The 20,869-nt window shown below is 45.4% G+C and overlaps 1 protein-coding gene across 24 annotated transcripts in view; it reads left to right on the top strand.

The window, feature by feature from the left end:
• The window catches only part of CAMK2G (calcium/calmodulin dependent protein kinase II gamma), a 254,088-nt gene that overhangs the window by 155,748 nt on the left and 77,471 nt on the right, over nucleotides 1–20,869 (top strand). The window contains exon 1 of one of the 24 annotated variants that reach the window (XM_074591305.1): nucleotides 2,935–3,019. The exons of the other annotated variants lie outside the window; for them this stretch is intronic. The gene's annotated coding sequence lies outside the window, so the exon portion shown is untranslated. Of the gene's footprint in view, nucleotides 1–2,934; nucleotides 3,020–20,869 lie in introns of those variants that run through there. 24 annotated transcript variants of the gene reach the window in all.

A 20,869-nucleotide genomic window follows, 5' to 3' on the forward strand; every position in this document is an offset into this window, starting at 1 on the left:
TGTTTTAAAATGAACTGTTGTTCATTTTTAAGTCATGAGGTATACTTTAATTGCAAACTGGAGATCTTTAAAGCCATTCTTCTCTTAACTGTCAATTCATTTGGAATAACTGTGAACCCAAATGAAGGGCAAATAGTACTTGGTTTTGAATTATCGGTGTTTATGGAAAGGTAAACTGTTTCCTTTCCCCCCTGCCCTTGCCACAATAAGGGCATTGCTTTTGTGCAATGTAAACTGCATTTAGTAATGGTCTTGTGCTTAAGAGCTTCTAGTTAATGAGACCTATTAACAATAATGAAAAATGGCATCCTTAAAGTGCAGACCTAGTCAGAAAAATGATTCTCCAAGAATGACTGGATGGCTGCGTACTCTTTCTTGGCTTATTTAATTTAGGGGGTGGGGGAGGAGCACAGTCTTGGCTCTGAAACTAATTATTCTCCTACAAATGTGCCCACGGTCTGCAGTTCCCGCTGGGGATTTGCAGGGCTGGGGCTTCTAGTGCTAAAGAGCTTCCTAGATTGAGCCTAGCTGAGACTGGCATGGGCTTGACTTTGCTTTCCCAAGCCTTAGCGGGACTAGCAGTAGTAAAACCCAGCTTTTTGTCTGTTGGAATGAACACATCTGAGTCAGCAACACAAAGCAGTTGCATGGAGTAGGAAAAGTGGTGTTTTTACATAATTATTAATCTGGCTATGTTTGTGTTTTAGTGTGGTGCCACCTCCGCATCATGTGCTGTTTTACTTGGGAAGGATATGCATTGCTTTTCAATACGTGAATAATTCCGCTTAAGGAAGGGGGAGGATTGGCAACGACTATATTGAATTTAAAATATAACAAAAACCCCACATTCCTGCTTGGGACCTGACATGAGAAAACTGCACGGATGATGTCTGTTCATCTGAATATAAAGCATTACAGGGAAAGTTTAGAGAAGTGGAAGCTCCCTTTATCTCTGTCTTAGTGTCCTCCCACTCAGTACTGTACCGACACGTCCATTCTAATAATTTCCTTTTGAGATAGGACAGCCTGTTATGCTACTCTGCAGGCTTGGAGTGGCTTCCCCTAATGTGGGACCAGTTCCTTCATCCTCATTGAAAAGGGTTTCTCTGGTTGTTCTCTTACTCCTCTGTCTGTGCTAAGTTCTTTAGAATTATGAATTTCTGTGGTTATAGGTGTTCTGTATATTGGGAGAACTTCCATGCTGTGGGACAAAATGGGTAGGTTTTAGGGCAGAGGGGAGATTTTCACCTAAAGGGGATGTTTCTTCTCCCATTTTGGGGGCAGCATTGATTGCTGGAGAGAGGCTTGATTTCTTCGTTCTATACCCTGGCTGCCAACTTGAGCTAATGGTAGCAGACCCTCTAGGGTATTAAATGGACTTCATCTTCTAATAAGGCACCTTCCTAATAAGGCAACTGCTGTCTGTGGCAGGATCACGTGCTTGAAGCTTAGTGGTCCTAGATGGATAGCTAGTGGCTAGCTCAGTGACGATTCCTCTGTCTCTTCTTCTGGGGCTAAGCAGAAAGGTGTCAGCATCTGCTCTCAAAGGAGCCATTTCTATGCTATAATGAAAGCATTTCAAACCACCTTGCTCTTGTCTCTAGCAGTTGCATCTTTTATGTGGAGATGGAGGAGCTTTGGGAGCTTCACATAATGTTTCAGGATGTGTTACGTACTTGCACATCTGCCCTTTGTGGAAGAGGAGGGTTGGAGTGTTTGCCACTGGGCACTCAGACCCTACCATAGGGACTGCTGTGCGATCTGTGGGAGAGACTCAACTGCTTGAAAAGAAAACAGGCTTGGGCTGAAGCTGTTTACACATGGAAATGGGATGCCTAGGGCATGCAGGAGCTTTGGTTAGCAGCTTTAGTTAAAATGGAGACGAGAAGGATGCTGCGCGGTGAGCTGCTGCATCCCCGGTGGAGCTGCGAGCTTGTTGAAGAGGAAGCGGGCCGGTGGGGGAGGAGGAAGTGGCTGGCAGCGCGATGGGGAGCAAACCACTAATGGGGCTGTCCGGAGCGCTGCTGGGTAGGCGAGGGGAGAATTAGCTCTCGGTACAAAACGGTTTGTGGCCTGATGGCCAAAAACACTCAGTGGTGCCAGGTTTGCATGCCTGCGGTTTGGCCAGATCTTCTTTTCCAGGTCTTGCTCTCCTGCTGTATGTTGCCACAAGGCCAAGATTTGTGAGTTTGACCCAGAATTACAAAGATATGCCTGTGCTCTGTTTTCTTAGGCTGTTGTATTTGAAAAGATTGGGGTTTCTTCACTGAACAATCAAACCTGAGAAGGTTCCTCTAGGCTTTAGTATGTTCTAATATGGTGTTAACAAAGGGAGGGGAAAAAGCAAGTGCAAAGCTGAACACCATGATGTGAGCTTGTGCCAAAACTTGGACCTTATAATTGCCACTTGCTCTCCTTAGCTTGTCTGTTTCAGAGATGGAAGCACTGGGCACCCCTGCTTCTCCTGGGCATAATTTACCTTATCTTGGCATACCTAGCGTTGCTGAAAATCAAATTTTTGGGTATTCCTTGGAATCAGACATTTAGTCATGGCTTCTGTAATCCCATCTATGATGTGGTGTCACTATCGATTTCCGTAGACGATATTAATTCTGCTATTTTTTTAAACTTCCAGTTATTTTGTAAAACAATTTTTTGGAACAGAACTTAAGTATTACCTTTTTTTTTTTTTTTTTTTTCCAAAGTGTTATGCCTACTGGGTCTAGATAAAGGTTTTTCCTCTATCTCTTCATTGGCATGGTCATTCAGTGCCGCTGCCCAGAGTTTTATTACTTGCACTATTGGCTTAACTGTTGACTGATAGAGAAGGAAAGCTTTTACATTTATGAATCCTTCATTAAGAGATAATGTCTTTTGCAGTAGCTGCCACTTCATCTCCTTCTTCTCTCCTCCTATGGCTTTTGAAAAGTGTACAGAAGAGTATGGAGAAGACAAGACACGGTCCGTCATAACCTGCCGTCTCTTTCAAGATGTCGGGAACATCTTTTGACTAGAGTGGGTCAGTATAAATGTCTGGGTGCCACTTCAAGATGCATTTCAAGTTTGGATATCAGAGCTTAGTGTGTAAGTGGCTGGTGTGGAAGAGGAGGTGCCGTTTATAGGACAAAAGTGCCCTGTATTAGAAGTGCCTGTAGCAAATGGGCATCTGTGAGGCAATATTGGCCTTTTCCTTAAAAAGAGGGTAAAAGATGGTGAGCTACCTCTTGTCTGATCTTGCCTTACTCATAGCTTGTGTGATGATAAGCAAGGCATTGCGTTCAGCTGTTTGTTCAGTTTTGTCATTAAATTCAGACAGAAAACCCAGTACCCCCTCTTGTCCCCCACTTTTTCCTCCATAGGAATAGCTGGAGGCTAATCAAAGCAAATCTGCTTGTTGGGCAGACAGCATCTAAGGAAAAGCAGAGTCATTTTGGGCCTCAACCTTTTAAAATGCAGACTAATTTGAGTCTCAGATTGCGTTTCTGCAAAATGGTGTATTCTTCTTTTATTGCTGGTGCTATTAGGCCATATTAATAGCTGTTTAAAGCACTGAAAATCCAGTACTAGAAGGTGTCATAGGAAATGCTGAGCGTTCTTTTTGCAGTCAGTACGAACAATCTGGATCTGTATTTTATTTGAAGGGCGTTTCAAATTGTTCTTCTTGATGCTTAGTCATGACCTGTCTATATGTTAACATGTATTTTCTACCTGATAAATGGAGACTTTAACAATTTATGTGCTGAGCAGAAGGATCTTTCTTGCAATGTACATGTGAAATATTTGCTAATAAGCTGTCATGTTTTGGGTCACTCTGGTCTGTACTGAGGTAGATGATTAGAGATGGTGTAATGGTGCCCTCAGAGCTTTACTAAGCATAAACTCATGAACTAAACCAGGAGCAAATATTTTATCTTTGTAGTAAGATAATATGCTGAAAGATCTGAAAGTACATCCCAAGATGACTGTGCTGACGGGACCACGGAATTGCAGTCAGGTTGGGGAATCATAGAACAAGACTGTGTCTCAAATTGGAGCTGAACCTGAATGATCCTATTGACTAATTCAGACATGAAGACGACCGTTAACATTTTGGGAATATGATTCTTCAGCATAAAATCAGAAGAAATAGTAAAGCTGCCTTTTGGAGGAGAGGTGATTATTGCTCCTTTAAAAGTGTAAGGAACAAAGAGAAGCAGCCAGGTTTAACTTGTACTGATGAACACAGGAAGATGCAAAATAAATATATGTGGTCTATGCTGTATTTCTGCCCAAACATGACTCATTGTTTCTCTTGTCCAAATTGTATTCCTGGGAGCATCTGATGACCACAGAGCTACAAACTGATTTTGCCCAGTGGTTGAGACTCAAGCATGTATCTTGGTATCATGAAGGCAACCAGAAGTCCCTAAGGACAGCATCTTGTCAAAATAGCTGTATTGGACAGGGCAAAATATGTTTAAACATGGCAGGAGGCAGAGAAGACTGGAAAAGCACCTTAGACCTGCAGATGTTTGGTTTTCTGAGATGCGCTGCCGTCTTCCTCCTCTGACTTCCAAGAATGATCTGTCCCAGGTCCTCCAACATGGGGAACCTGCTTGTTTGAAAAACAAAAACTGACTCCTTAAAATCCCCTCTCTTCCCAGTAATGCGGGTGTTTTCCCTCTCTAGACTGAATGCTTATCTTGTCTTCCCTGTGCTGCTGATCAGCGAGGCCAAGAGGGGTTTATCTTGGCCCACAGGCAGCTGTCAGCGTGAGGCTGGCGCGGTGCCTCCTGCCAGCCCTGGCTACGGGTGGTGTCGCCTGGCTCTTCCTTCTGAAACTCCTTCCTCCCATATCTGCCATGGCAATTTCATAACTGCTTTACCCAGACCCGTCTTCACATTCTTTGTTCCTCTGGTGCTATTTTTGTGATTTTTCTCTTAGAGTGCGGAGCTATGTATAGGCTGTAATAAATAAAAGTTTCTCCCGTACACTGTCAGTGATGTGCTCTTCTAGATACGTTGCCAAGTTATTTTCTCCTTAAAACTTCCATTTCTTTTAGTCATTGAGTCAAGTGTCCTATGGTTCTAATACTTGAATAATTCTTGATGTGTGGTCTCCATTCTGTCCTTGTAGGGCAAACTGGGAGCTTTAACAGTCTCCAGCTTTAACTTCAGATCGTGTAAATTCTTCATTGCTCTGGCCTGCCGGTTTCCTGACCAACTAGAGAGAGAATTGCTCTGTATTCTCCTAGACGCAAGAGGAGATGCTGCTCGTTGCAAGTTCTCCAGTATATTGAATGGATGGGAGCTACATGTAGATTTGGGAGTTAGTACACTCTGGTTTTGGCTGTCCCTGTCAAAGGGCGGTAGACCACCTGATGGGTATTGGACACTGTTGTTCTCATTGGTGAGGTCCTTGGTTCTGACTGTACTCAGCCATCTGCATAATTGCTTCTTGGGAAATCAGGGTGCTTCACTAGCTGCTGAACGGCCCGTCTCTGAAGCAGTGCTATCTCAATAGCAATGTCATATTTGCCTTGCTATAATCCAGATCTCATGCGAGATCCTGGTATTACGCGAGCGGGGTTTTAATTCTTTTAGGTACAGGATCTGGGGCTCTGCAAGTCCTGGCTGTCTGCTGACTCCTTGTGATTTTCAAATAAATTGCTTTATTCGCACTCTATGATTTTTAATCTGTGAAAATGGATATTTTTCCTCAATATGTGATATGGGGATGGTAAAGAATGATCTGCATTCTGTACTTATAAAAATTACGACCTCTTACATGAGTGCCAGGAGTTACAAAGGGAGAATGTTGGGGGAGCTCTTGTGAATGGTTGTTTCTCGTGATGGATCAGAAATTAGGGGTAGACTAATTCAGTCAGAAGACTAGAACATCATGAGGTCTGACATAAACCATTTGTGGGCACTAATTTCTTGGAATGTCATAGCAAAGGAGAGTGGCATTGTACACTGTAGCTTCATGAGCAGTTGGAGCCAGTGTGAGCTGTGTGCTGCTGCTGAAAGAGGCAGCCTTTATTCTGATCGTTCGTTCCCTCCTTGCACCAGCACAAATTCTTTATATAGTTACATGGTGAACCGGGTTAATGATGGATCAGTTCAGCTATCCAGTTCAGCGCGCTGTTGCACAAATGCTTGCGCCAGCGTCATAAGCAAAGCGGATGCAGGGCCATTAGGAAACAGGCAGGGGAAGGATGGGACCATAGTGACTGCCAGTGTCAGAATAAAGGGACCTCCTGTACCTGCTGTTGAACAGATCTGCACCACAGGCAGTGCCAGAAGAGTGATCTCTTTCTTCCTAGAGATACTCCAAAAAAAATCTGGCTTCGTCTTACCTGTAGCCTTGTGGGGAAGAAGATGAAGGGAATCGGTCCTATGGTGGGACCTTTAGCTCGAACAACTGTACTACTGGAATCTTCAGTTCCAGTAGCTTAGCTAAGGAATTGGAGATGCCACTGCATCTCTGTACAGCTGAATTACTAAAATACCATCTGAAGGGTAGACAGGTTTTTGGAGGGAACAGAAGGCTTTTCAGTCCAAACGATGTCTTGCTGTGGTGCTAGCTTTGCTGGTGTGAGCTTGTCCTTGCTGTAGGAACTCTTCTAATGCGACACACAGGAGTTGCTGTGTCTGTGAAGTGTGTTTACTGATAGACAAGATTCAGGCAGAAACTAAGACCGGCAGTGGCTAGCATTGCCTCTAGCAGGGAATTTTAATGTTCTGAAAGTGTGGAACTGATCTGATGGCGTTGCTTGCCCCCTCTGATACAAGCTGCAGTTTCACTCTCTGAGGCGCAGGTACTGAACCTAAAATTTGGGTCTATGACTGCTCTGATTATCTATTTAAAGCCACTGCATGCCTGAAGAGAATGACACACAGCCTTAGAGATTGCTTGAATGAAGAGATCTCTACCTTGTGTCTCCCTTGTCTCTTTGGGAAGTCAATTTCCTACAACTTAAGAGCTAGGCTGCAAGAGTGGGAACGGGTTTCTCTGTGATCCCTCACAGTGCCATTGCCCGCTCGGTGAGTCACTGGTAATGCCTGAGTTCTTATTTTTAGTCCTGTTGCTGCCATCGGGCTGAAACCATTGGCCGGTAAGAGACTTAAGCGAGGAGATAAACACATTAATCTCCCTAGGCCTTCCCCCTCAGCTGCTGCCTCTGTGCCTTTGTGCATCTCAAGATGTAGCTTTTCCTGGACCATCAGGCAGAACGACGTCCCCTCCATACCCTGGTGGGATGTCGTTCAAACCTTTTCACTGTTAAGCGCTGGAGCTGGGAGGGATGCCCTCCGTGCACGTGGCTTTGCATGCGCAGGCGGGGCAGCGTGCTTTGTCGGACATGAAGGCAAGCTGGGCAAGCTGGTACTTCCCACCCCAACACCTTTGCCATCAGGGCTTTTCAGGGAACATCCATTCTTTCCTGGGGTCCTGTCACTATGCCGCCTTTCGCTCTGTTCCCTCAGGAAGAGTCCTGAAACAAACTAACAGGATTATTTTAGGTCAGCTTTCTGTAGCAATTGAGAAAGTCTGTCCCCTTTGCGGAGCTTTTAAAATACCCTGTTGAATTCTTGGGTGAGGTCACTGGTCTCTCTCCGTTATATTGTAGGACTCTAATACAGTTTGTGCCGTCATTCTTAGGCTTCCTTTTTAACTTGCTTTCCTGACGTGGCGTGGTAGTGGATGTGGGAGTACTGGTGAGTGCTTTTTTGCCCGGTAGTGGGCTGGTGGTGGTGCAGACTGAGTATGTTGTTTCCTTCTGCCCCTTCCTTCTCACGCCCTCTTTCCCAGCTACCTCTGGTCCTGCAAAATGAACTGGTTTGCAGGTTCCAGGGTTCAAGCTCTCTGTTTTCTGTGCTTTTTCTGTTACTGTGTGCATCTCTGACTTTGGGCAGTCTTTTGCACAGATTTATACCATGTGAATTTTAAGGGAAGAAAGGAGCGTGTGCAGCTGTTCTTTACTTTTGTCAGCAGGGTAGATTATTTTTTAAATTATGTATTTTGAGAGTTTTGCTTGTGGAAGAGAAATGAAGGAAAGAGAATCAGAGGGACTTGCTCTTCCAGCAGCAGTATACCTGAGCCCTTGTGGACCGTGTTGTTCCAGGAGTCCCAGAACACACAACCAAAGCTGGCAGCAGTGTGTGATTATGGCTCATCTGCTTCTCAGTTTCCTTGGCTCAGTGGCCTCAGGTAGTCAGTCGTAGCTCGTAATTTGAGTAAGGCTCAGACTCCTGAGCTCCTGACAGTGTGCTGGTGAATACAACAACCACATGCTTAACTCGGATGGAGTTCAGTCCTGTTGATTATGGCTCAGTTGCTGTCATTCTTCTGACCTTCCTGGTCCAAAGCCTCTTTCAGTTCTGTGCCCTCATTTTTGTTCCCACATGTGTGTCTTTGAGGGTGGCCCAATCTTTAAAAAATTCAGAAACAGATTTTTGAAAACCAGTTTTCTTTCTGATACCTGCCATTTGGAGGGGAAAGGACGAAGTCCTGGGTGTTTGCTTGGCAGTCTCTTTTCTGGTACAATTGAAAGCACTTCTGACTGTCAGATCTGGGAGAACATTAACTCAGCCTGGGGATAGAATGCTCAAGTGGAGAGCTGAGGCATAAGTTGAACAAAGTAACTACCAGCATTGTTCCATCTGCTGGGTGATGCGATGGTAAAAGGCAGCTGAAGAGGGTGACCACAGGTTTGAATGTGGAGGTAGTGCTGCCAGCATGCTCAGGTGGGCGACCAGTCCTATGGGAACGAGTTAGTCCTATGTGTCACTGAACTTAACCTGGATCTTCTCTGGAGGCTCTAAAACTCACGCAAAGCTGGCTTCTTTTTGTTTCCTTCCCTGTAGTGCTAGTTTTGAAATGCAGAGCTAGTGTGGGAGAGCAGGGCACCTCTGTGTGCTGGTAGCGTGTGCTCAGAGACCACCGTAATGGGAACTGCTGCGTGTGTATTTGTAAATCTCTGCACCCGTTGAGCTGGAGATTGGTACTTGATGCTGCTTGCTCATTGCGGTGGAAATGGAATTGGCTGTGGGTGGTGGAGCTGTGAGATATGAAGTGTAATCACTTCACCCACATGTGCTGTGAGTTCCTGGAGCTGCTCTTCGTGTGTCTCTCCCTTTTGTTATGTCTTTCTATTATTATTTCATTATTATTATTACTGTAGAACTTGCCTTTGGATGTGTCCAGTGTTTGAGTGGGGAAAATGCACAGAACTGGATAAACAAAGCGTAATTAGAAATCTCTCACGCTGTGTCTGTGTTTTTTCCCTCTTTCTCTTCATTCCTCTTATCCCACTTCTCCTAGTCTATGTACAAGTACTGAGTATCTGAAGCAGATGAAGAGAGAACTTGGTCTTTCTGCTGGCAGTGTAGCAGAAGGTGTGATTGCAGCATGAAGGACATACTTCACTGACTTTATTCTCGGTAGTGTAGAGATAACAGCATTGAAGCCATAGTGGTGGGGATTTCAGCGTGGGCTAGCAACTTAGGCACATATGTAGGTCCCCAGCAGGACTGTACAATTTGTGTTAAAGTCCATGAATCCCGCTATTACTACTCCTGCTAGCGAGTGTAGTGCTAACATGGATATGTCTATTCATGCTGCGATTAAACCTTTGATTGCAGAGTAGACATCTCCATAAAGCTTTGAGGCTCTTTTGCAAGGACAGAAGGTGCCCAGCAGGAGCAATATCAGAAGCTGGGTGTCTGTCTTCTGCTTGTGAGTGCCAGCTCCAGAGGAAATTGTTATGCAGTTTGCTTATCACTTCAGTTTTACTCCAGCTCTCGCTCTGCTGCTGCACTTTTAAAGTGAAGGTCTTGGCTTCCCAGAGAACAGCTGCTTATGGTATCCCCTTGCACAGGGTCTTGTTCACTAAAGCCCAGCCTCCTGGAACTTTTCCAGCCCCTAACCCTATGGAGAAAAACTTGTGCGACCACTTGAGTCCTTATAGGCAACAGCTTGTCTACAGTGCTGGATGCGTCATCATCAGGTCCTTGGGAAGGGTGATTTCTGTCCCCTCTCTTAGTTGAGGTGAAGACGCAGGTGGGTGGAAGATGCTGGTGAGAGCCACCCATCTGTCTGTTCAGGGCAGAGCTGCAAAGAGAGAGCAGTGGAAAGCCTGGGGTATTGATAGCCTGTGTCTGTGTTAACTGTGGTGTGTTAGGGATGCTGGTGTTTTTAATGCTCTGAACGTCAAGAAAGTTAGTACTATGGCTGTGGTGTGCATTGGGAATTACAGAGACTTTCATGGCTTCTAAAATGTGAAAAAGGGATCTAAAAACTAGGAAAGTGACCAAAAAGCCCAGTAACTCTCGTGTGCTGCAGCATGCTTTTCTTTGCCCCTCCATACACCTTTTCTGCCAAAGGAAGGGAAATGTAGCTGTGGCAGATGTATTCCTAACCACAGTTACACACCCTGGAAAACTCTGGGAGCTGTTAACAGTGTTGGTTTGTAAGTCCCAGCAGCTGAGTTGTGGTTTGTCTGGGGGCTTTTGGTTTGAAGAGGCCTTGACTATATTATTTTATTTATTTTTTTTTTTCCAAAGCTCCAAAGAAAATTGTTCTTGGGAAGGTGACTCTGCTCTGCCCTGGGGATGTCAGCTCTGCAGGACAGATGCCTGGAGTGCTGCAGAAGATAGAGGAGAACTGTGAGGACAGCAGGGCTGAGCCCAAGACCACCTTTGGTCTGATTCTTGGAATCAAAATAACAGATACTTGCTACTTCCCTGTGTGTTTTGGGTGATAATGGACAGGTGTTGACAGCTGCATTTTGCTGGTGCTTGGATCTTGACACAAGGCTCACCAACAATGCTGACTGTGATCATTGCACTGACGGCCATGCAGAAGTTATCCTCTCTTCCCTGCCAGAGACCTTCCCCTGCCACCTGGTCCTGTGTCTGCTATACGCTTCCTGCAGTTTGCGGGGCAAATTTAAGAGTCTTTTCCTGTTCACCTGGAACCTTCCCAGTTGTAGATCTATTGAGCTGCTGTCTGAATCATAAGGTTGTTTGTTCCCTCACTCGGGACATCATTATGGATTTATTCTAGGTTGTCCTTAGCATCTCTTCTCAGGCTTTCTGAAGGTAGTTGTTGGACAGTGAAGGTAGTTTATCCTCACTGGATGGGATGCAACTTTCCTATGTCCATAGTGTGGTCAAGTGATGACTGTGAAAACCCTTGCTGACCTGTTCTGCAGGACTTTTGCAGCCTTTCTTTCTGGATTAGGCAGAGACTTTCACCTAGGAGTAGAAAACAGCATATATGCAAACTGGTGGCCCAGCCACCTTCTGTGGTTCCTTTGCAGTAGCCTCAGCTCCATTTGAGCTGCTGCTTCTGCTGGATGCTAGAGTGAAATCCTGTCCCTCACGATGCATTTCCCTCCCCCCCCTTATTCTTCCCCAGGCACACATCTACAGATGCTCTACACTGTCCCCACTGTGGACCTCCTCTCTGAGCATTCAATTTTCCAGTGTTCCTGCTGCCCCTTAGTCGGATACGACTCTAGGTATGCAGCCCTGTCTTGTCCTTCTTCATTTCAGTTGTGGTTTACAAGTAGCGTGTTGTGCTCTGGACCTTGCTTCGCCCTCATGCAGGGAGGGTGGTAGTTCCTGCCTCTGCTCCTGTGAAGCTGTGTAGCAGGAGATGAGAATTACCAGCCAGCTTATGAATGAGGCTGTGGCCAGAAGGGAGTTAGCCTCTGACGTATGGGTGGTGGGATGGTGAACGCACAACATCACTGATGGCACGTGGGCCCAGGTTAAGAAGGTCAGGATAGCAAAGCAACATCTGCATAATCCCTTTGCTATTTTGCGTGAAGATGAATGAGTGGCTGGGCGGGGGGAGGAGGCAGCAAAATCACTGTTAGCAGGGCAGACGTGAGTCTGGCTACGGGTTTGATTTTGTTTGATTGTTTTTTGTTTTGTTTTTGTTTTTTTAACAGGAATGAATAGATTTGTAGGATAGTACCAGTAAAACACCCACTAAGCTGGCAGCCCTCTTCTCAGGGGTTCAAGAACTTCCCAGAATTTCTCAGAAGAACTGGAGGCAGATTCCCTGCAGCTCAGAAGCTCTTGTAGAGTTGATAACAGCTCAGCATTTGAAGGAACAGCATATTTGTTCTGTGACAAGTCTTGCCTTCCCCAGCCTGCCTGACCCTCTGGCTCTCTAGCATGTGAACCTCTCTGCAGGTGCCAGTGGAAATGCAGCCACTGCCTTTCCTCGGTGCTCCTTCCATACCTAGGGGCAGGTGCTGCTTGCTGCAGCCTTTCCCGATGGCTGTAGCCAGCACACGAGGAGGAGGTGTGTAGGAAGAGGCAATTCCTGTCAGTCTGCTGGGGATGAGGTGGTCTTAGAGAGCTGGGGCATGCACAGAAGCTGTGCAGGAGGACATTGTAGTCCAGACACTTCGAACTGCCCCGGCGAGGGCAGGGTCTCTGTGTATTTAAGGCTTTCTGCAGCATGCTGCGACTTCAGGGAGGAAAAGAGGAGCAGTTGTCTTTGCAATCCCTCTGAATTGCTTGCCTTGCATTCTTATCTTCCTTTGTGGATGAGCTTTCATGTGAGCAGTGACAGCTACTAGAGAAGCTGCAGCCTCAGTATTTTCCTGCGTCTTCCTCCCACCAGGGCTGGCGGTGCTGTTTTGATGTGTGTTTAATAGACGGAGCCCTGAGAGGCAGTGTAGGTCAGTACTAATCGGAAGGATCTGTTTTCCACCTGTGTCTTCCTCGTCGGTGTCTGTCAGAGAGCAGAAAGCAGTGCCTGGGTGGAGGGATGAGGGGACCTCACCGTCATAAGCGCTTTCTGGAATGAAGCGTGCGGTGGCTGCGCTTTCGGGCACGGAGGCCTTGTCTCCTGTGGAAGCTGGGAAGGCAGAGCCCTCCTCTGCTCCCTCTGGAACAAAACCAGTAGATGACTAATGCACTCTTTGTAAATACAACTTATCCTATCAGTGACTAATGAAGGCTGCTCTTTTTTTTTCTTTTTTTTTTTTTTTTCCTTTCCCCTTCCCCTCCCGTCTCACTAAAATAAAAGCAGTTGCTCAGAGCAAGGCTGCTGATGGGATCTCTTTCCTCTTGTTTTATTTCACTCTTATCAGTGGTGTAGCAGGGGGTGCAGGGCTTTTACAAAAGGCAGCTTTTTGCTCCTTTTCCTTATGTGAAACTTAATTCCAGATGGTAATTTGTATATTCGTTTTTGTCAGGGTCACGATGTGCTCCTAAAGCAATCTTCTGTTCCATATGCTGATCTTTGCTGCTCATACTGGAACCTGTGTCATGTCCGCAATGCAAGAGAATCAAGCCTTGCTTTAACTTTTTTGATAAAACTTTTCACAGCGTTCTGCTAGTTCCATACATTTGGACCGTGCTGAGATGCTTGCTCCTGGTTTTGTGTTTGGCCGGTGCGAAGGGGCATCCCATTTTTCTCTTGGCACTCTACCAACAGACAGCTTCCAGCCTGCAGGTTAGGAAGCTTGTGTGCTTGCTAAAAGCTTTGGGAGAAAGCTTATTGTTCTAGTGCCATGCTGTCTGGCCCTCCCAGAAACACACAGTATGCTAACAAGCTACCCAAAAGAACCAGAAACAATATTCAGCAAGATGTGTATGGAGATGCTACTGATATGTTTGGTAAGTGCATTATTCAAAGGTAGGACTTGTAATGCAACAGAAGGCTTAGTTTTAGATGGCAATTTTATATCAAATAGAAAAATTGTAACACAGAAGTTCTCTGAACCCTGCTCTGTAATTGCTTCCATGGTCCCAAAGGTTATTCATCATCGGAGACAGATCTGTTAAGGGACTCGAACAAGAATGCTCTTGAGAGCTGTCTTGCATTTGGCAACCAAATTCCATAAGACCCTGTCTGAGCTTGTCATGTTGACTTTTTCTCAAAAGAAGTCTAGAAAACTGCTTGTAAGTTCGGTTGTTCTGCACCTCAATTATATTGCTGTTTTCAAGGCAGCAAGGACAGGAAAGGGTTAGTACTGGCCATCAAATACTGTCCTTCTAGCTCTGCCTTGTCAACGTCCTGGAGGGACCAAAGGAGAGCAGCACTCGGTGAGACCATGTGTCCTCTCTGGAGAATGCCACCAAGCCCATCTTCCTCCTTCCCTCTCTATGCAAGCCAGCCTCTGTCGCATTCATCTGGCATTTCTATGGCTGCTAGAGCAGTAGTTTACATGTCACTGCAATGTGTTACAAAAGAGAATTTTCAATAAATGGACTTTTATACTTTTTTAATTATTTTTTTTTTAATCCTTTGTCTGGGAGGAGGGTGTCTTGTTTTCTCTCTCTTGCTCTGCAGCTCCCATCCCGCCCTTCCCCCCAGCCAGATCATGACCTGTTCTCTTTAGGCGCTCTCCCTGCCTGTCCTGGTATGACACCAGGTCTTCACTGCAGCCTTTCCCCACCCCCTCTTTATTATCCAGCTTATAGCTGGCCTTAGTAGTTACTCCTGTGGCAGAGTGGCTGTTTGCTTTTGCATGCACTTGCAGGTCTCCTGGGTGCTTGTGGAAGTGGAGATAGCCAAGTGCCATGTGTCTGCCTGACTTCCACAGGTCATCAGCAGTGACCCTCAGCTGTCTTTTGGGTACCTTCTGAATTAAGATTTATATGAAGTTACTTGCTGACTTTACTATAAAGAGCCAAAGTATGCATTTTCTTCTGTAGACCTTTTCAGTTTGTTGTTTACATTTCAAAATGAATAATTGTTTTATTTAAGAGCACAAATCTGTTAGTTAAAATGTGAAGTAAGAAAGAAGTCCACAAGTATGGTGAGATGGGACGAGAGTAAGAGGGAAACTTGGACTTCAAAAGCAAGAAATCTGCTCTGGAATCGGATATTAAATCAAACTGTGGTCACTAAAAGGAAACATACTTGCTGTTTAGAACCTAGCATAATTGCTGGTAGCAGAACAGCATCAAGCTGTTCCTCCTGAAAATGTTTCTATCTCCGAAGAACATAGACTCCTGCTCTGTTCCACATAGGCTCAACAATCCTAGTGACTTCCTCCTCCCAAAGACCTTTTATCTCTGATTTCTTGGGCTCCCTGACAGGTCAATGAGGAATCTCTTGCCCCGGGTCCCAAAGTTTGGCTAAAGAGATGCCATTTTCAAGTATGACAAAGGGTGATCGATTGCACAAGCAGGACCGGAGCCAGTTGATTCAAATCTGCCTCTAGCACAGATGTATAAACACTGAGATACGTGGTGTATGTTCTGTCCTCGGGAGCCAGATGCTTAGGGAAGTTAAGCAGAGATTACACTAGAGTGGTATCGGATGGACCAAGTCGGCTGATAGAAGGAAATAAAGAAGTCTTACCAGGTCTCCAAGTCCACTGGTTGATTTGTCCACTGCTGTGTTTCTACATGATATTTTGAAGCACAGTAGAATGGGAAGCTGCTTTCCTCTGACTCTCCATAGTTAGTTTAGTCCCTGGACCACTTCATTTTACAGCAGGGATTTGCTGTGTTACAAGATGCTTTTGCCAGAGCTGTGTGAGAGACAGGCCTTCTTAAGGTGGGACATCTTTGCATTTTCAGGAGACCTTAGAGGCCTTATGAATACATGATGTCTTGAGCTGGCCTGGTTTTTGTCACATGGGCATTGCTAGCCAGATAGTTGCTTGGAAGGGGTAGCAGCATTAGGTGCTTCAGGAGTACCGGGCTGGAGACTGGGCAGAGTACTCTTGTGACTAGCATAATCAATTTGCCTTGTCTGTCTTAGGGTAGGGTAGGCAGCACTTCATGTCTTGACCACTCTGTTTCCTTCATTCTCTTGCTCTGTTTCTCACTGTGAGCTGTGTTGGTCTGAAGGCTGCAGAAATGATCATCTCTTTCCTCTTCACTTGTTAGTATTGCAGTAAATGAGTTCAGATATGCTTGTTTGGGCTCCAGTTTCCTTAGGGATACCTGTCATCAAAGCAATTCAAGCAAAATTCAAGCCTGTCTAGGGAGCTGTAGAAAAGATTGCACGAGTGGTTTAAACTGCTGACCTTTCCTTGATAGTTATATCAGTGACCCTTTCTGAAGCTATTGCATGTCCATATACTTGGTAGGATTTGCTGTTACCATACTCTTGGTTGAGGCAGGTGCCCTATGAAACATCTTACTTTCTGCTTTGTGGTGCTTTCTCTTTTGCGCATATTCCTTGCTTTTAACCGACTGTGACAACGCTGTAATTCTTCCATCTCCTGTCTTAAAAGTTATAGACAAGGAAGCTTTTCAGGTGCACCTTAAATGATGGGGTTTTTTTGTGGTACGCAATGGGAAAACCACTGTAAGATGCATCTCCAGGCCAGAAGAGTAGATGGATTAGGCAAAGGAGAAGCTGTTCTTTTATTCCTTTGCACTCCCTGAACTACTTATGTTAACGGTTTGGAGGAGAAGCCAGTGCTATCTCAGGCAATCATAACTGTGAGAACAATCATGTTTTACCCAGGGTCCTGTGTGTTTTGTCATTTCACAACCAAGAGTCATGGGGGAAGTTTTCAGAGTTGTGTGACCAAGAAGATGGAATTTTCAAATTGCAAAATTTAGCATCATTAGCCTGAGACTTAAGAGTTTGTGGCCTTTCTTTTTGGTGTGAATATCAGCTAGCCAGCTTCTGTTGCTAAAATCCTCATCATCCAGCGTGTACACCAGCATTGCAAATGCAGAAAATGGAGACTCTCTCTATTCTTTCAAGGTTCTTTTCCTTTTCTCTCCCTGTTCCTTCTGTTGTGTTTGTTCACTTAACGAAACTGGGGGAGAGAAGTCTGTCATGTACTCAATGGGTGAAGATAGTTAAAACTTTAATAGCTCTCCCATAGGGACTGCATTAGACACTATGGGACTTACTTAAAACCCTCAATTCTTAAAGCACTGAATGACTTTACTGCAGGATTTGCCGCTGTGGTGCCTCAGTATTACATCACTCGAGGCTTTCTTTTGTGTTGTAGAGATCTAGCTAGCTGGAGTGTCTGTTTTAAGCCAGTAGTCTGTCCTTGGTGCATCCATAGGGGAGACGTTACACACGTGATTTAGACTTGATATGATTTGCTCTTAATTTGGACACGTTTTGTGCTTTGGGTAGTTAGCAGGCTTACTGCTGCCTTCTTCCTAAACTTCAGCATTGAGGTAAGGCAGTCCTGATGTGATCCATCAGAACTCGTTGCAGGGATGATACAAGTGTGCAGCCAGCACTGTAAACAAGCTAATGCCAGTACAGGGACAAGGAGCAACTTCCTGCACAGTGTTTTCATCACTGATTTTATTTTATTAGCTCTTTGCTTTCACATTTTTTTCCATGGTTTCCTCGTCTAAAAGGAGGAGCTTTATATATTGCATCCTCACCTGCCTGAGATCCCAGCCCTTGAGGGAGTCTTCTGAAAGCAGGAGCAAGGACAAGAAGAGACATAAAAGTCCGTTGGAGCCGTGTGGGAACCTTGGAGACCTAATAGCCACTGTGACTACCTCTCCTGCTTGCATGCTTGCACAGAGATTGCGTTGTTCAGTGTGGGCTCTGTGCCCACCGGGAGATGAGCAGCAGGGATGCTGTGGGCTTAAGAGTTGGTTTGCAGCACCCATCATCAACTGGCAGCAGCACTTATCTAGGCCAGCAGGGATGCAGGGAGCGAGTGACTCACTCAAGGATTCATGCGTGCTCCCCCCCTCCCCGTCGCAGCTGTGGCTTGGTCATCAGCCATTTGGGAACTAACAGCTTTATTTGGTTGCTCTTTGCAGTGGGCAGTTTCTGTTAAGGTTGTTAATTTTATCAACTGCCTTGGAAAGCTCAACCGAGTTCAGAGAAGACTTGAAATTGCCTTTTCTGCTTCTCTTCTCCTTCCCTGCTCATCGGGCTGCCACCCAAACAGCTGATCTGGCACTGGACTCGGCTGAGGAGGTGAGAACAAGCAGATGGGCCGGAGGCAGAAACTTCCTAAGCTGATCAGCCAACAGCATGGTCGCTGTTTTGGATGGTAGCTAATGTTGTTAGGCTAAATGCCCTCTCCGGGCGCCAGCGTGGCTGTGGTGACTGGAGGGTCTGGTGGCTTTGCTCCAGCTGAATAGAGAAACATGTTTCATGGCATGGTGGAAGAACGAATGTGGGGACAGTGTGAAGTACAGGAAGTTCTTTAAATAATTGTAAAATGGAAAACTGATTACTTTGTGATCACAACAGCTGGCAAACTCATCAGAGGTTACCAGGCTTAATTTCTGTTGAACTGTGGGTGACATACATGGTCTGTAATGCCCCAGGCTGCTGCTGAGGGTTGTGGTCTGTGAAGGAGAACAGCCTGCCTTGGGCAGCCACTGTGCTGTCCTTGCTCCCTTTCACCAAGGCCAATGAGTCTCATCTCTGAGCTGGGCTTTCTCTTCTCACTTCATCCCATTTTCCTTGTGCTGCTCTTTTTGGTGGGTGCTCTGTCTTTCCCGTGCATTTTCTTGCAGCTTTGGCTTCCCTCTGGACACTTCTTTAGTCATCTTTGTCTCCTCTCTGAGTTCCTGGCTACAAGTGCTGTTAATGTTTTTCTTTTAGAAGCACATTTTATGCTTGCATTTACTAGGGCCTGCAGGACAGGCTTTCTAGGCCTTCCTGCCCACTGGCTGCTGTCGCTTCCGATCCTGGCTGTATTGGATATAAGCAGCTTGGGAGACTTGCTGTCCCTAAGCCCTGGACAGTGCTGCCTGCCCTGCCACTGCCCCCCTCCCCTGCTGGGTCACGGCACCTGGGAACCTCTTTTTGCTGCAGAGACCAGTCCTCCAGCACAGATGAATAGTTATTTATTTATTAGGCAAAGGGCTGTACTTCTCTTTACCCAAGTTCCTCAGCTTTCCGGTGAGCTGTGTGAGCTGTGTATTTCTGTGCTGGGTCTGCAGCAATATCTTCCCAATGTATTCAGACATCTGTAGTTGTCCTCTGCCTGCCGTGCTGAAGGACTGCAGTAGTTGGATATGCGGCCTGACAGAACTGAAGAAGAGGAGAGAGGCTGAGGAAGGGGCAGGGATCGCTTGCTAGCATTCACCTTGAAACAGAGATAGCAGTTTTGGTGACAGGATGAACGGAGTCCCAAGTCTCATCTGGCTGGACCAGCTGTCTAGGTAGAGAAGGCAAAAAAGGAAGTATAAGGAGACCTTTCTTTTTTTTCTTTTTTTTTTTTTTTCCATGCTGTTTGCTGGGAATAATGGCTGTGGGGGAGCCTCTTTTAACAGGGGGTACTGCAGTCTGGATCCCACCTTTATGCTCCACAGAGCTCATATAGGACTGTGGAGGCTTCTCAGGCACTGGCCATGCTCCGCTGTCTTTTTTTAGTTAGAAATTCAACTTGTGTGGGTCAAAGTAATGTTTGTAGGGCGGAAGTGCTCCTTTTAGGTCAGAGCTGAGGCTGTCTGGTGGGTAGCGTGGGAGAAGCTTTGTCTGCCACTATTCCTCATTTGTGTGTTCTGTAGAAAAAGCAGGGTTTATTCTTTAGGCATGTTGGCTCAACTACTTAACTGCCACCCCATTAAAACCTGCTCTCAACAGAGAAAGTTGCTTTGTAGATAATCAGTGTTAGTACTTTAATAATTGTTTCACTGCATTTTCTTTCTCCTTCTGATACACCTCCCTTTCCCCTCTCATTTTTTGCTTGGGTTAGGCAGCAATTTACAGATCTGTATGCTTTGAGATAACATGAGAGGTACAGTTTCAACCTCTCATCCTCGATCTTTGTCAATCGGTATATGGGGTGAATTTAATCAGTGAGGATTGCTGTTCTGGGTATGTTGTCTGTTAATCAGTGAATCTGGCCATCTCTTGAGATTCGCTAAGTGTCTGTTGTCTTGGTGTGGTGCTGTGGAATTCAATGCCAAAAATGCACCACGTAATTTAGATCCAAACAATAGCAAAAGGCTTGTGGTGGGGGAAAAGAGCTGTAGGTGGCCTTAAAATTAGTGTTATGGTAATGGAGCAGTATTAAATGCCCCCAGGCAAACAAGATCTAAACAGATCTAGCCAGGAGCATTAAACATTCATCAAAACAAGAAATAAACTTAGTCAGACAATAAATCAAAACAAAAAAATCAAAATCATAACAGCTGCTTCTTTGGAAAAGATGCAAGTCAAGTGCCTCGTTCCTGGAAATCTGAAAGCAGACATGGTGATGGGGCACGGTGACTACTTTCAAGCTGTTGTGCTCACAGACAGGCCAGATCTGGAGCTTCCACGTGAAGGAAGCTGTTTTCAGGCCGTGCTTTTGCGAAGAGCAATGCAGGCTTCATCAGGTAGCAGTTCCACCCAAGCAGGCTAAATATGTTCTTTAATTTATTTTTTTTTCACTTCTGAACGCTGGACCTTATAGTAAGAACCCATTAAGACTTAGTGTGGGATTGAGGTAGAACTTCATGCTTCCCAGAATGAGTTACAATGAGGTATTGCAGCAGTGATAATGTTATCCCTATCAGTTTTTGCTTTGAGAGACTACTCAAAATCCATTAGATTTGACCTGCATTGTTTCTATCTTCATCTCTCTCTCTGCAGTAGGATGAAAAACACGGTAGTGAGAGGCTCAAATTCCAAAAATCTGAGTTCGTGCACAGGTTTGTCACTGACATGGTCTTTGATTTCAGTACCTCTGCTTTCCTCCTCCATCTCTTTAAGGATAGGGAAAAAAACCCTGCATTTCAGGGGTTTGCAGGCTGCATAGTAAATGTTTGTTACACACCTAAAGGTCCTCTGACAAAAGATGCTGTGGAACTAGTTGTTCTTCTATGGCGATTTTTTGTTTGTTTTCAAAAATTTTTTTCCTCCCATTCAAGTATCTGTCTTCTAGAAATTTGCCAGAATTTCTGTTTTCCCAAAATCTCTGCTTGTGATCTGCAGGTCTAGGGACAATTAAAATTGCTCTGCAAAGGG

Source organism: Larus michahellis, chromosome 6, assembly GCF_964199755.1.
Source record: "Larus michahellis chromosome 6, bLarMic1.1, whole genome shotgun sequence".
Classification (NCBI taxonomy): Eukaryota; Metazoa; Chordata; class Aves; order Charadriiformes; family Laridae; genus Larus; species Larus michahellis.